Source organism: Equus caballus, chromosome 2 (genome assembly GCF_041296265.1).
Source record: "Equus caballus isolate H_3958 breed thoroughbred chromosome 2, TB-T2T, whole genome shotgun sequence".
NCBI lineage: Eukaryota > Metazoa > Chordata > Mammalia > Perissodactyla > Equidae > Equus > Equus caballus.
In genome coordinates this window covers 107,299,446-107,316,246 of record NC_091685.1, presented here as the reverse complement: position 1 = coordinate 107,316,246, position 16,801 = coordinate 107,299,446, and the positions used below count along the sequence as shown (strand labels likewise).

The 16,801-nt window shown below is 35.0% G+C and overlaps 1 long non-coding RNA gene across 1 annotated transcript in view; it reads right to left on the bottom strand.

The window, feature by feature from the left end:
* LOC138922976 (uncharacterized) overlaps positions 1 to 16,801 on the bottom strand; it is a 57,725-nt gene that overhangs the window by 18,828 nt on the left and 22,096 nt on the right. Inside the window, exon 3 of the long non-coding RNA XR_011436094.1 lies at positions 5,699 to 5,795. This is a non-coding gene — a long non-coding RNA (uncharacterized lncRNA). The remainder of the gene's footprint in view (positions 1 to 5,698; positions 5,796 to 16,801) is intronic.

Here is a 16,801-nt window from a genome sequence, read left to right as displayed (position 1 = left end):
AATTTTCTCCACTCCTTATTTTATTTTTTGTTTTTGCTTATGTTATGAACGGGGAAGGGGTGACAAGTACAGAATCACCACATTTAATGAAGCCTGGCTTTGCTATCAGGTCAAACAAAAACATCAACAGTTCTATGACCTTTAAGTTCCTCACTGTTTAAATAGAACTCTCTCATTTTCAAGAAGAAGATAAAGGGATAACCAACAGGAGTTTCACTCCTAAATATTGACTAAAACAACTATTTTTTATGGATTTCATAGGTCAATATAACCAATTCAAAGTCAAGACTAAAACTGGAGAGGAAAAAAATTTTACATAAAGCTAAGACAATGATAATATTTATTCTCAGATACACAGATAACTATCATGAAATAATACAGCATAAATCCTTGGAAAAGGGTTCTTCCTCAGTTTCAAAAATGTATATGTGGGAGGCCAGCCCCGTGGCTTAGTGGTTAACTTTGTCACACTCCGCTTCAGTGGCCTGGGTTTGCAGGTTCAGATCCCAGGTACAGACCTACACCACTCATCAGCCATGCTGTGGCAGCAACCCACGTATAAAGTGATGAAAGACTGGCATAAATGTAAGTTCAGGGCTAATCTTCCTCAGCAAAAAAAAAAAAAAAGGTATATGTGCATATCTAACTCACAAAAATTTCTGAGTACTGAGGAAGACACAAATGTGAAGTTGTTATTCATTTATTTTTTATTTATTTACTTCCACTCAACTAATTTCAAAAAAGGATTTGAGGCAGAATTCCTTTCCAAACTAGTGAAAAGTGATGGCAGCAGTTGAAGAAGTGTTAATATGGCTGCTGCTTTTCCTGCCCTTCCCTAGGCCAGGCACTTTCACACCAGGTCAGCGCTGTCCTCCTACATACCCTTGATTCAAAGAAAGAAATAAACATTGTACTACTTGGCAGTATGTCTGACTTTTTAAAAGCCATTCCATCAAACATTAAAAGTAAATAATTGTACAGTTTATGTATACAACTTGCATTGTTTATGGCAATTATGAACGAAAAAAGGCGGAAAAAGAGGAAATATTTTCTTCTGGCATCTCAAAGCAGCTTCTGACATAACAAGTTATTGCATTTTAAGAATATAAACTGCCTCAGTAAATTCTGGTCCCCCTAGGAACTGCCAGAATTTCATTCTGCAAACACTAAAAAAGAAGAACAATAATACTTCCGCCAAATACAAAGATGGTATCTATTAATTAAAGAGTTAAGAAAATGATAGAGTTCTGAATAGATTTCCTTTTCATTCTAAATATGTTGTAAAATGTCTTAGCAGCTCAGATGCATGCATTTAGCACCTTACACCTTGAAAGCAATTTATGAATGTCACTACAAAAGTTTACTATCAATGCTATAGCACTTTTCCCAAACATATTGTATTAGGGAATTGTTTCATCAGATACCTGTTAATATCTTGTCAGATGCTAACATTCCCAGAGCAGAGCTTAGAAATCAGTTATACAAGATTTAATAATTTATTATCCAACAGTATTGATAATAGAAGTAAATACATGTGCTCAAGAAGGGAACAAAGGTATTTATAGACAGATTAGGAAATGCTCCTCAAATACCATCCTCAATAGTCCTGACTCCTACTTTCCCCGACCTCCCATCCAGTCTTAGTCAGTTTCTCTACCTTTTTGATAATTCCTTTCTCTCTTCCTAATTTTCATTTTCCAAAAAAGTTCACAACTATCTTAATCAATCTTACTTAGATTTTTATTTACAGATAAAGGAAAAGCCAAATATAACTAACTAAAACTTCATTGAGCCTGTGTAAATAATAATGTAAATAAATATATTATTAAAGTAACAAAAAATATATGAATTAAAACAAGATGTTCCCCCTTTTCAAGAACACTACAGTTTTAACTAAAGTAAATATGATAGAGAAAAGCTAGAGTATGAATAGAATAATTCTGAAAGGGTACACAAAAACTGATAAGTATTATTGTCTCTAGGGAAGAAGACTAGAGGACATTTTACTGTATATTCTTTTGTAGTGCTTGAATTTTTCATCATATGTATGTATTTCTTTTTCAAAAAATAAAAATACATATTAAACTTGTTTAAACAATAAAGATATTTAGACTCCATACAGCAAACATAAGATGGTGGGGTTTGCCATCTACCTCATACATGGGAATCTCATATTTAGTTAAAAGTTAAAGACTAAATATGAAAATTATTTGTGTAAATCTTACAACTGATAAGAAATATTAGGGTTTCTAGAGAAAAAAACAATTCAATAGCTATCCAAAACAAAAAATAAAGCTGATGTTGGTGGGTTATACTTGGTTTAAACACCTGACTCTTTATTCAACATCGGTAAATCTTCAGTAATGTGTGGATTCAAATAAGTACCTAAGAAATTAAAATTACTGAATCCAACACAATACCATTCAAAATCGCAACAAAAAGAATAAAATACCTCACAGTGAATTTAACTAAGGAAGTGAAAGACCTATACAACGAAAATTACAAGGCTTTTCTGAAAGAAATGGATGACGACATAAAGAGATGGAAAGACGTTCCATGTACATGGATTGGAAGAATAAACATAGTTAAAATGTCCACTCTACCTAAAGCAATCTACAGATTCAACGCAATACCAATGAGAATCCCAATGACATTCTTTACAGAATTAGAACAAAGAATCCTAAAATTCATATGGGGTAACAAAAGACCCCGACTTGCTAAAGCAATCCTGAGAAAAAAGAACAAAACGGGAGGCATCACAATCCCTGACTTCAAAACATACTACAAAGCTACAGTAATCAAAACAGCATGGAACTCATACAAAAACAGGTGCACAGATCAATGGAACAGAACTGAAAGCTCAGAAATAAAACCACACATCTATGGATAGTTAATCTTTGACGAAGAAGCTGAGGGCATACAATGGAGAAAAGAACGTCTTTTCAACAAATGGTGCTGGGAAAACTGGAAAGCCACATGTAAAAGAATGAAAATTGACCATTTTTTCTCACCATTCACCAAAATAAACTCAAAATGGATCAAAGACCTAAAGCTAAGACCTAAAACCATAAGGCTTCTAGAAGAAAATGTAGGCAGTACACTCTTTGACATCAGTATTAAAAGGATCTTTTCGGACACCATGTCTTCTCAGACAAGGGAAACAACAGAAAGAATAAACCAAGGGGACTTCATCAGACTAAAGAGCTTCTTCAAGGCACAGGAAAACAGGATTGAAACAAAAAACAACCCCCTAACTGGGAAAAAATACTTGCAAGTCATACATCCAACAAAGGCTTAATATCCATAATATATAAAGAACTCACACAACTCAACAACAAAAAATCAAACAACCCAATCAAAAAATGGGCAGGAGACATTCACAGCAACGTGGATGGACCTCGAGGGTATTATGTTAAGCGAAATAAGCCAGTCAGAGAAAGACGAACTCTATATGACTCCACTCATAGGTGGAAGTTAGTATATTGATAAGGAGATCTGATCGGTGGTTACCAGGGAAAAGGGGGGGCGGGGGGAGGGCACAAAGGGGGAAGTGGTGTACCCACAACATGACTAACAAAAATGTACAACTGAAATCTCACAAGGTTGTAATCTATCATAACATTAATAAAAAAAAAAAAAAAAATGGGCAGGAGACATGAACAGACATTTCTCCAAAGAAGATATACGATGGCCAATAGGCACATGAAAAGATGCTCATCATCACTGATCATCAGGGAAATGCAAATCAAAACTACACTAAAATATCACCTTACACCCATTAGAATGACAAAAATAACTAAAACAAATAGCAACAAATGTTGGAGAGGTCGTGAAGAAAAAGGAACCCTCATACACTTCTGGTGAGAACACAACCTGGTGCAGCCACTATGGAAAACAGTGTGGAGATTCCTCAAAAAATTAAAAATAGAACTACCATATGATCCAGCTATCCCACTACTGGGTATCTATCCAAACAGCTTGAAGTCACCAATTCCAAAACTCCCACGCACCCCAGTGTTCATCGCAGCATTATTTACAATAGCCAACATGTGGAAGCAACCTAAGTGCCCATCAACAGATGATTGGATAAAGAAGATGTAATATATATATACAATGGAATACTACTCAGCCGTAAAAAAGAACAAAATAGTCCCATTTGCAACAACATGGATGGACCTTGAGGGATTATGTTAAGTGAAATAAGCCAGATAGATAAGGACAATCTCTGTATGACTCCACTCATATGAAGAATTTAAAAATGCAGACAAGGAGAACAGATTAGTGGCTACCGGGGGAAAGATGGGGTGGGCACAAAGAGTGAAGGGGTGCACTTACAACACGACTGACAAACAATAATGTACAACTGAAATTTCACAAGATTGTAACCTATCACTAACTCAATAAAAATTAAATTAAAAAAAATTACTGAATCCACAGTCAGTGTCTGATAAAAAACGCATTTCAAAATATAAGAGACTTGCAAGGAGGAACATTAAGCTTTCCAGGCACTGACACCGTGACACAAACAAAAGACTCTCAGGGAAAGAGAACGATTCAGACTTAAAATAAAACTTTAGGGGAATATGGTTATATAAGTATTGAAAAATAATCCATAAGAAGAAAAAACATATATTAACAATCATTACAATTTTATTTTAAACTGGGAAGAAATGGAAATAACCTAAACGTACATTAAGAAAGGAAGTGTACAAAGTTACAGCATATGCCCTCAATCAGTATCATTAATTTCCACCATAAAACTGTGGAACTACATGGAAATTATTATCTAATGAAACTATAATATAAAATTGCATATATTCCATCATCAAAAATATGTTTCTGTGCCACATCTGTGGTAATTGACTGCTGCAGCTCCAAAAGCATGGAGAGAAAAAAGCTAAACGCCAAGAGTCCTAATGTTCAATCAAACACACAAACATCTCTGCCAGGCCATCAGAGGTCCTGTCACCTCTTTGAGGCTTAGCATGAGAATGAACACATATATCTGCCACATGAAAAGTACTTCCAAAATATTGTCCCCTTCCCCAACCTTGAGGAAATTCCCAAAATAATGCATATCCTTCCAGGATTAGACCCCTTCTACCTATCTCAATTTAAGCATGGCTTCTACCTCCTCCCCTTTTGGAAGCATAATTCCAAGCTTCATCCTCTTCACTGGACCTAAAACCCTGAAACACAAAAGATTTTGATCTCCTCTCTGCCAGCTGACAAGGGATAACATTGGGAAGGAGACAGAGAGGTTAGGAAGTGGAACCAGATTAGTTGAGGTAAATATAATTCATTTATTTATTTATCCAACAAAAATACACAACATTCATGGAATGTACCAGACGGAGGTGGAGAACATAGTAGTAAATAAAATAAACATAGGTCGCATTCTCATCTGGGGTAATTAATGATGAGTTCTATTTTGGACACACTGAATTTGAGTTATTGCCCAGATAATCTAATGGATAAAAGCTTGTAGATAGAAACATAGTTTTCGAAAAAGTGGAGGCAAGACTCTCCACAAGGTTAGTTTGGGATGCTAAGCTGACAGAAATGGAACAGACAGGATTTAAAAGGGTTGAGTAATTGAAAGTTTAACTAAGAATACAATGTAGGCTTGGTGGAATGGGCAATAAGAAAAACATCAATCTCATGAACCTGAGAGACTCAGAGGTGGAAGTTTACTTGCCATGAATGATGAAGTCTAGAGAACAGTCACACTAGATCCGAGGTAAGGTGGAATGGAGAAGGAGTCAGAGGCCTCAAGGAGAGCCAGGCCCAGTAAGCTGGAGGAGTGAAAGAAGATCATTTTCATTAGCTGAAGATTTTTCAACATATGAGCAATTTAAATCAACATAAGAGAGCTTGGAATAAATTTTAATAATATCTCCAAAGATAATTATTCTGAAGGAAAAGGAAAGCTTAAAGGAGGTTGACATGCCTTAAAAGAACTGAGGGGGTAAAATTCTCATTAATACAAACAATAAAATGACCTGGAGATAAGCTGAAAGAGAAGAAAAATTAAAAGTTGTAAAAGCTAAGTATATGACTCACAAAATATATTTTAGGGGAAAAAAAGTCAAGAAAATGAAAAAAGAAGATACAGCTTCAAAGAGCACCGAAAAACTTAGAAAGAAAAAAAATAGAGGTAAAGAAGACAAAAAAGAGCTAATAACCATATCCAACTTGGCTCAAATAATAATGTCAAGAATTTTAATTAAAATAATAAATACCACCAAAATATGAATATTTTGTAGCCACCAGTGACCTGATTTTCCCTTTTCTCATTCAGGCTGCAACCATAAACAATAAGCTACACATGTGGAGACCATGAAATAATCAAATTAAAAGTACCCTTTTGGGAGGTAACATTGGGTAATACTGCCTTATCCACAAAATAAGCAGCAATAAATGAGAATGAGCCACTCAAAAGAATAAAGAACTCCAAATTCTCTACATCAATAGAGAAAATATTTGGTTAATGTTACTGTGGTATTTAGAACAGCATAATTGGTCAAAGGGTACTTTTCAGCAAACCTGATGTTGTTAATTGCATTTCAACATTTCTTCTCTGACATCAGTTTTTAAAATGAGGAAATTCCAAAGTCAGTCAGAGAGAATTAGTAATTATGTAATTTATTAACTTGGTGGGGGGGTGGATAGTTTAATGTTTCATTTCAAAAACTTACCTTTTTTTTTAAGAGCTACAATGGATTGAATCTCAGGAAGTTTTCCATATTTTTATGAGGACAAAATGCTATTAAGACCTACAAACAAAACGTATTTTTATTAAAAATGACTAATGCCTAGTGAAAAGTTCAAAGGCTGGAAAAGAAGCACTAAAAAGAGTTTTAAAAGCAACAGTTCAGCTCACTCAGTTACTGGAAAAGTCATTTTCATAGTTAACCTTCAGGGCTATGCAGCAGCTGGAAAAGCAGCTTATTTTATTATATAGTTAATAAACGTCATGTACTCTTCTTGAAAGAATCAAAATATGTTATCCTTAAAGACTGCAAATGGGGGAGGGGTTCAAGATGGTGACATAGGAAGACCCTGAACTCACTTCCTCCCACAGATACAACAAATTTACAGCTACATAAAGAATAGTTTTCCTCTGAAAAAAACCTGAGAACTAGATGCACAGCACCTCCACAACAAAAATTAAGAGATGGGCAGGAGAGGCAGAGACACGGTCTCACCCCGGACTCCACCCCAGGCACGGTGACCCACAGTGAGGAAGGGATCCCAAAAATACAGAATTTTCTCTCAAGGAGTGAAAGCACTGTATCCCCCATCAGCACCCCTCGACCCTTGGGTCCAACACTGGAGAGCCAAGCCCCCAAAACATCTGGTTTTGAAAATCAAGTCCAAGGGAACCACAGAACTGTGGGAACGGAGAACCTGCACTTAAAGGGCTCCCATGCAGACCCACTCACCCTGAACAGTTTGAAAAGTACCCAGACCATAAGTGAGGGAGACCAACTTACTAATCCTAAAGTGGCTGCTGGACAGGCAGGAACTTACACTGACTGTCTCCAGAGCTGGATGTGCTGGTGGGTGCCATTTTTGCAATCTCATTCTGACTAGCTGGTGAGAGAGCATTTTTGGTGTCCTCCCTCTGGTCTGCTAGCACTGGTAGGCATCCTCTACACCCTGCCCACCTAGCACAGCAGCCCACTGCAACCAGACTAGGGGGATGCCCTGAACCCAGCACATCCCATGCAGCAGCTGTACCACAACGTAGCCAGGAGAACACACCATGGCCCTGTCCACCCAGCTGCAGCCAAGGCCTGCCACAACTGGCAGGTGCACATAGCCCACATAACGGAAGCCCCTTGAGCACCTGGCTCTGGAGGCCAGGAGAGATTGCACTTCTAGCCCCACAGATCATCTCCTCCACAAAACCACTCCTTCAAGACTGGCAGAGGTAGCTATTTTGCCTAACATAAAGAGACAAACACAGAGAGTCAGGCAAAAAGAGGATACAAAGGATTATGTTCCAAACCAAAGAACAAGACAAATCCCCAGAAAAAGACCCCAATAAAGTGGAAATAAGGAACCTATCTGATAAAGAGTTCAAAGTAATAGTCATAAGGATTCTCACTGAACTCAGGAGAAGAACAGATGAACACAGTGAGAACTTCAACAAAGATAGAAAATACAAGAAAGTACCAAACAGAAGTTATAACTGAAATGAAAAATACACCAGAAGGGTTCAAAAGCAGAATGGATGAAGTAGAAGCACAAATACACAAGCTGGAAGACAAAGCAATGGCTCTCACCCAGGCAGAGCAGCAAAATAAAAAATAAAAACATTTTTTTAAGTGAGGATACCTTAAGGGACCTCTGGGACAACATCAAGTAGGATGACATTCACAGTATAGGGGTTCCAGAAGGAGAAGAGAAAGAGAAAGGGCCCGAAAAATTATTTGAAGAAATAATGGCTAAAAATTTCCCTAATCTGGGAAGGAAACAGATATCCAGGCCCAGGAAGCCCAGAGAGTTCCAAAAAAGATGAACTCAAAGAGAACCACACCAAGAGACATCATAATTAAAATGGTAAAAGTTAAGGATAAAAAGAGAATCTTAAAAGCAGCAAGAGAAAAAAAATCTTATTATATACATGGGAAATTCCATAAGGCTCTTAGCAGATTTTTCAGCAAAAATTTAGCAGACTAGAAGGGAGTGGCATGACATACTGAAAGCACTGAAATAAAAGAAATCCAGTCAAGAATTCTCTACCCAGCAAGGTTATCATTCAGAATTGAAGGAAAGATTAAGAGTTTTCCAAATAAGCAAAAGCTAAAGGAGTTCATCATCACTAAACTGGCCTTACAAGAAATGTTGATGGGACTTTAAGCTGAAAATAAAAGACACTAGTTAATAACAAGAAAACATATGAAAATAATAATCTCATTGGAAAAGGTAAATATATAATAAACGTAGTGAATCAATTATTTATAAACCAAGTATGAAAGTCAAAAGACAAAGTAAAATTAACTAAAATTACAATTTTTAGTTAAACTTTGCATAAAATGTAAAGGTGCAAAATGTCATCAAAAATAAAAGATGTTGGGGGGAGTAAAAACGTAAAGCTTTGGAATGTGTTCAAATTTAAGATGCTATCAACTTAAAAGAGACTGTTATACGTGAATTCATGGTAATCACAAAGAAAAACCTCATAGTAAATATACAAAAGAAAATGACAAAAGAATCTAAAGACAACATTAAAGGAAGTCATCAAACCACAAGAGAAAGAGAAGAAGAAAAGAACAGAGAGGAACTACATAAACAGCAAGAAAACAATTAACAAATGGCAATAAGTACATAGACCTAAAGGGAGAAATTGAAAGCAATACCATAATAGTAGAGAACTTTAACACTCTACTTACATCAATGGATAAATTGTCTAGATGGAAAATCAATAAGGAAATAGCCTTAAATGACAAATTAGACTAGATATATATAATAGATATATAAAGAACATTCCATTCAAAAGCAGCAGAATACACATCCTTCTCAAGTGCACATGGAACATTCTCCAGGACAGATTACATGTTGGGCCACAAAACAAGCCATAAATTCAAGAAGACTGCAGTCATATCTAGCATCTTCTCTGACCACGGTGGTATGAAACTAGAAACTAATTACAATAAGAAAACTGGAAAAACCACAAAAACATAGAGATTAAATAATATGCTACTGAAAAACCAATGGGTCATCAAAGAAATCAAAGGAAAATTCAAAAAATATCTACAGATGAATGAAATCAGAAATACGACATACTGAAATCTTGGGATGCAGCAAAATGGTTCTAGGAGAGACATTTGTAGCAATACAGGTCTACCTCAAGAAAAAAGAAAAATCTCAAATAAACAATCAAACTTTATACCTAAAGGAATTAGAAAAAGAAAACACGAATTCCAAAGTTAGTAGAAGAAAGGAAATAATAAAGATCAGAGTGGAAATAAATGAAATAGTGACTAAAAAGACAATAGAAAAGATCAATGAACTAAAAGCAGGTTCTTTGAAAAGATAAACAAAATTGACAAACCTTTAGCTAGAATAACCAAGAAAAAAAGAGAGAGAGCTCAAATAAATAAAATCAGAAATGCAAAAGGAGAAATTACAACTGACACCAAAGAAATACAAAGGATCATAGGAGACTACTATGAACAATTATATGCCAACTAATTGGACAACCTAGAAAAAATGGATAAATTCCCAGAAACATACAATCTTCCAAGACTGAATCATGAAGAAACAGAAAACCTGAAAAGATCGATTACTAGTAAGGAGATTGAATCAGTAATCAAAAACCTCCCAAAAAACAAAAGTCCAGGACCAGACGGCTTCACTGGTGAGTTATTCCAAATATTCAAAAGAGATTTAATACTTACCCTTCTCAAACTCTTCCAAAAAACAGAAGGGAATGCTTCCAAACACATTTTATGAGGTCAGCATTACCCGATACCAAAACCAGACAGGGACACCCCAAAAAAAGAAAATTACAGGCCAATATCACTGATGAACATAGACGCAAAAATCCTCAACAAAATATTAGCAAACCAAATTCAACAAGATGTTAAAAGGGTCATTCACCACAATCAAGTGGGATTTATTCCAAGGATGGAAGGAAGGTTCAACATCTGCAAATCGATCAACGTGATACACCACACTAACAAAATGAAGGATAAATATCACATGATCATCTCAAGAGATGTAGAAAAAACATTCAATAAAATTCAACATTCATTTATGATAAAAACTTTCAACAAAGTGAGTATAGAGGGAATGGACTTCAACATAATAAAAGCCATATATGACAAACCCACAGCTAACACCGTAATCAATGGGGAAAAGCTGAAAACTTTTCCTCTAAGATCAGTAACAACACAAGGATGCCCACTCTCACCACGTTTATTTAACATAGTATTGGAATTCCTAGCCACAGCAATTAGGTAAGAAAAAGAAATGAAAGGCATCCAAGTCAGAAAATAAGAAGCAAAACTGTCACTATTTGCAGATGACGTGATAGTATATATAGAAAGCCCCAAAGACTCCACCAAAAACTGTCAGAATAAATGAATTCAATAAAATTGCAGGATACAAAATCAATATATAAAAATCTGTGGCATTTCTATACACTAACAACAAACTATAAGAAAGAGAAACCAAGAAAACAATTCCATTTACAATTGCATCAAAAAGAATAAAATATCTAGGAATAAATTTAAGCAAAGAGGTGAAAGACCTTTACACTGAAAACTATAAGAGATGGATGAAAAAAACTGAAGACACAAATAATTGAAAGATATTCCATGCTCATGGATTGGAAGAATTAATATTGTTAAAATGCCCATACTACCCAAAGAAATCTACAGATTCAATGCAATCCCTACAACATTACAATGGTATTTTTTCATAGAAGTAGAAAAAACAAACCTAAAGTTTGTATGGAACCACAAAAGACCCTGAATAGCCAAAGTAATCCTAAGAAAGAAGAACAAAGCTGGAGGCATCACACTTCTTGATTTCAAACTATACTACCAAGTTATTGTAATCAAAACAGTATGGTACTGGCACAAAAACAGTCACACAGATCAATCAAACAGCATTGAGAGCCCAGAAATAAATGCATACATATATGGACAACTGGTTTATGATGAAAGAGCCAAGAACATACAATGGAGAAAGGACACTCTTCAATAAATGGTGCCAGGAAAACTGGTCAGCCATATGCAAAAGAATGAAACTAGACCACTATTTTACCTCATACTTAACAATTACCTTAAAATGGATTAAAGACTTAAATGGAAGACCTGAAACCATAAATTTCCTAGAAGAAAACATAAGCAGTAAGCTCCTTGACATCATTCTTAGTGATATTTTTGTGGCTCTGACTCCAAAGGCAAGGGAAACAAAAGCAAAAATAAACAAATGGGACTATATCAAACTAAAAAGCTTTTGAACAGGGGTTGGCCCCATGGCATAGTGGTTAAGTTCGTGCACTCTGCTTCAGGGGCCCAGGGTTCACATGTTCGGATCCTGGGCACAGACCTACACACCGCTCATCAAGCCATGCTGTGCTGGCATCCCACATAAAATAGAGGAAGATTGCCACAGATGTTAGCTCAGCAACAATCTTCCTCAAGCAAAAAGAGGAGGACTGGCAACAGATGTTAGCTCAGGGCCAATCCTCCTCACAAAAATAAACAAACAAATAAATAAATAAAAAGCTTCTGCAAAGCAAAGGAAGCCATCAACAAAACAAAAAGGCAACCTACTGCATAGGAGAAGGAAGATATTTCCAAATCATACATCTAATAAAGGGTTAATATCCAAAATATATAAAGAAATCATACAATTCAACAACAGAAAAAAATTGCTATTAAAATACGGGCAGAGGATCTGAACAAACATGTTTCCAAAGAAGACATAGAGATGGCCAACAGGCACATGAAAATATATTCAGCATTACTAATTACTAGGGAAATGGAAATAAAAACCACAAAGAGATATTGCCTTACATCTGTTAGAATGGTTATTATCAAAAAGACAAGATAAAACAAATGTTGAAGAAGATGTGGAGAAAAGGTAACCCTCATACACTGTTGGTGAGATTGTAAATTGGGTCAGGCACTATGGAAAACAGTATGGAGATTTCTCAAAAAATTAAGAATAGAACTACCACATGATCCAAGTATTCCACTACTGGGTATTTATTCGAAGAATCTGAAAACGCCAATTCAAAAAGATATATGCACCCCTATGTTCCTTGTAGCATTACTTACAATAGCCAAGATATGGAAGCAACCTAAATGTTCAATCATAGATAGATAAAGAAGACTGGTATATGCATACAATGGATTACTACTTAGCCATAAAAAAGATGAAATCTTGCCATCCATGCCAACAACATGTATGGACCTTGAGAATATTATGCTAAGTAAAATAAGTCAGAAGGAGAAAGACAAATACTATGTGATTTCACTCAGATGTGGAATCTAAAAAAAAAAATGAACAAACAAAAGCCAAATCCTGCATACAGAGAACAAAGAACAGATTGGTGGTTACCAGAGGGGAAGTGGGTCGGGGGTGGGCAAAAGGAGTGAAGGGGATCAGTTGCAGGGTAATGGATGGTAACTAGATTTTTGGGGGTGATCGCTTTGTAGTGTAGACAGATGTCAAATAATAACAAAAAAAATGGAAAATAAAGACTGCAAGTGTCTCTATAAGAGCAGACAAAATATACAGCAGATTTAACACACAGTGCATATCATATTAAGACATACCTCTCAACCAGATGCAATGTATGATTGTTGACAGACTCCTGGACCCAAAAATATAAATAAATCAAAGGCTATAAAAGACATTTTTGTTATAATTGAAGAAATTTGAATATAGAGTCTATACTAAATTAATATTATTGACTTGAAGTTAAATTTCTTGAGGTTAATAGTATTTTAGATTTAGGCACGAGAATATCCTTCTTCCTTAAAGATTCATGCTGAAGTATTTGGGGGTGAAATGTCTGCAACTTACTTTCATATGTATTTACTAAGTGTGTGTGTGTGTACATAGAAAGATAAAGCAAACGTCTCAAGAAATGAAAAATTGGTAAATCTAGATGTAGTATATATGGGCATTCTCTATACTATTATTTCAATTTTTCTGTAGGTTTTTAATTTCTATAAATAGAAAGCTGGAGAGGGGTACAAGATATCTCAGTCTCAATCTAACATTGTTTAAAAAGTAGAATTTCTATAAAGAGACAAAGCAAAACTAAATAGGAAAATATCACCAAAAAATAAATTATTTAGCATCTTAAATACATATAGTATACTGTACTAGCTGTTCTAACAAAAAACTAACGTAGTCTCTCTGGCTTTTAAAAACATATAATCTAAAAGCATCACTGTTGATAAACAAAGAACATTGAAATTGAAAAAATAATACCCATATAAATCTAAACAATAAAGTAAGCATATTCCTAATCATTGCCACTTCTCTAACAACACAAGGAAAAGCTCCCAGATTTGGCAAAGCTCATATCAACCTTTAAGACTCTATAAACATTCTACCACCTCATTGGGCCTCACAGGATATAGAAAATTCAACCAGAGTCACTCTTTCAAGAAATGAGAATGGCCTATTAAGGAGGGACTTGTTTTTGTGAGGGAAAGAAGTTCATTTCTGTTTATAAAATTAGCTTAGACACTGTAACAGAGTATTTTGTGTTAAACTACAAATTTGCCCTCTTCCTAACCCCTGCCTTCCTTCATGAGTCAGTTCAAACATTCTTTCTTAGAAGCATTTTACGATTGCCCTAAGCTGAGTGAGACATCTCTCTTTGTTCTCTTATTTATCCCATGGCATTATTGTCAATGATTTTTCCTGTCCACACTGACCGTGCATTTGCTAGATGCTTGAGATACAAGAATGAATAAGATACTTGCCATATCATACCTCAACAAGCTCCTAGCCTGGTAGTGGAGACACTTATGCAAACAAATAATTATGTAAACCTATTTCTGTTTACATATGACGTGCTCTTATATATAGAAAATCCTAAAGAATCCACTAAAAGACCTATTAGAACTAATGAACAAGTTCAGCTATGTTGCAGGGTACGAGACAAATATTAAAAAATCAATTATATTTCTACACACAGCAACGAATAATGTAAAAACAAAGTTAAGAAAATTCAATTTACATAACATCAAAATGAATACTTAGAATACTTAGGAACAAATTTAACAAAAAAAGAACACAATTTATACTCTAAAAACTAAAAACGTTAAAAGAAATTTAAGAAGATGTAAATAAACAGAAAGATCTAAATAAACATTCATTATTTAGAAGACAACATTGTTAAGATGGCAAGACTTACAGATTCAACACAATTCTCATCAAAATCCCAACTGGCTTTTTCACAGAAATTGACAAGTTGATCCTAAAGTTCATATGGAATTTCAAGGGACCCAGAATGTCCAAAGCAATCTTGAGAAAGAAGACCAAAGTAGGAAGACTCTCAATTTCAAAACTTACTATAAAGCTACAGTAATCAAGACAGTGTGGTACTAGCATAAGGATATAGACATATACATCAATGGAATAGAATTGAGAGTCCAGAAATAAACTCTCATGTTTACAATCAATAGGATTTTTATAAGTGTGCCAAGACAATTCTATAAAAAATAGTCTTTTCAACAAATGACGACAGAACAACTGGATATACACACTCAAAAAATGAAGCCGAACACCTTCTTCACATAATACACAAAAATTAACTCAAAATGGATCATAGACCTAAACGTAAGAGGTAAAACTACAAAACTCTTAGAAGAAAATATAAGAGTAAATTTTCAGGACCTTGAATTTGGCAATGGTTTCTTAGATATGACACCAAAAGCATAAGCAACAAAAGAAAAAATAGGTAAGTTAGACTTTATCAAAATCAGTAACTTTTGTGCTACAAAAGACACCATTCAGAAAGTAAAAAACTCTTACACTCAAAAATAAAACGACAACTCAACTTATGCACAAAGGATCTGAATAAGCATCTCTCCAAAGAAGATGTAGAAATTTCCTCCAAAGAACATTTCTCCATCATTAGCCGTGATTAGCCATCACAGAAATGTAAATCAAAACTACAGTTTTTTGAGTGGTTCTGAGATACCACTTCATAGCCACTAGATGACTAAAATCAAAAAGACAGACAATAACAAATGTTGGTAAAGATATTATACTGCCACTCCCATCTGCAAGTCAACTGATTGTTAAAGCTCTGTACTTAATTAAAATTATAAAATAGATATGAGTCAGGCATTTTTCAGGAAATATATTCTGAAATTTATTGTCGTGTCATACCTATAACAAACTCAGTAGAGAGAAATAATATTTATGGAGGATTATCTGAAGAAAACCCCATGCATCCATTATTCTTGCCTATGCTTAGACCCTACTCAAGACCAAAGAATCAGAATTTTGAGGGGTGGGCCCAGGCATCTGTGGTTTTCAAAAGCATACAAAGTGATTCTAATTTGTAGTCAGGGTTTAGAAATACTCTACTCTAAAAGTTACCCTTGGATTAAACCAGACCATCATAAAACTGAGTATCCAAATGCATTATGTTAGATTCTACCATATACACACCATAGAATTTATTTTCTTGAATAGTGATTTGAATTAATGTCAGGCCACATTGTTGGATTTTATTTAAATCCCTGTGAAGTTTCTTACTGTATTTATCGTAAATAAGATACTGAAGACATTTGTTTTTACCATATCTCACAGGGTCCTCCCTATGAAGTCTCACGGGAGATATTTTACTCTGATCTCACCAGCAAAATAAAAAATCTCTCCTGAACTATTTTTATGTCATGAATACTGTGAGTCATGTAACCGATCCTGTTTTCTACTTTGGGTTGGCTATTATACAGCTTGGAGCAAAATTTGTTTCCACCCCTAATAAAAGTACATGACTTTCCAGCATAAGCTTCATGTACTAACCTTACCCTTCCCCTCATCTTACTTATTCATCACCACAGCAATGACCCTGAATCTATTCCTGTACCCCTGGGTGCTATAAAATATCAGTTTCTATGTTTGCCATGATATAATAAACATTGGGAAGCACTGTTTTAGGGTGTCAGCAATGCATAATAGTTTGTGGTAAAGTAAGAGAAAATATTTCTCCTAAGTTTATTAGGAAAAGGGATCTAAATCCTGTAGCTATTAATAATCTTTTTATACCTGTGTCATTCCTCTACACTCACATTCTCCATTA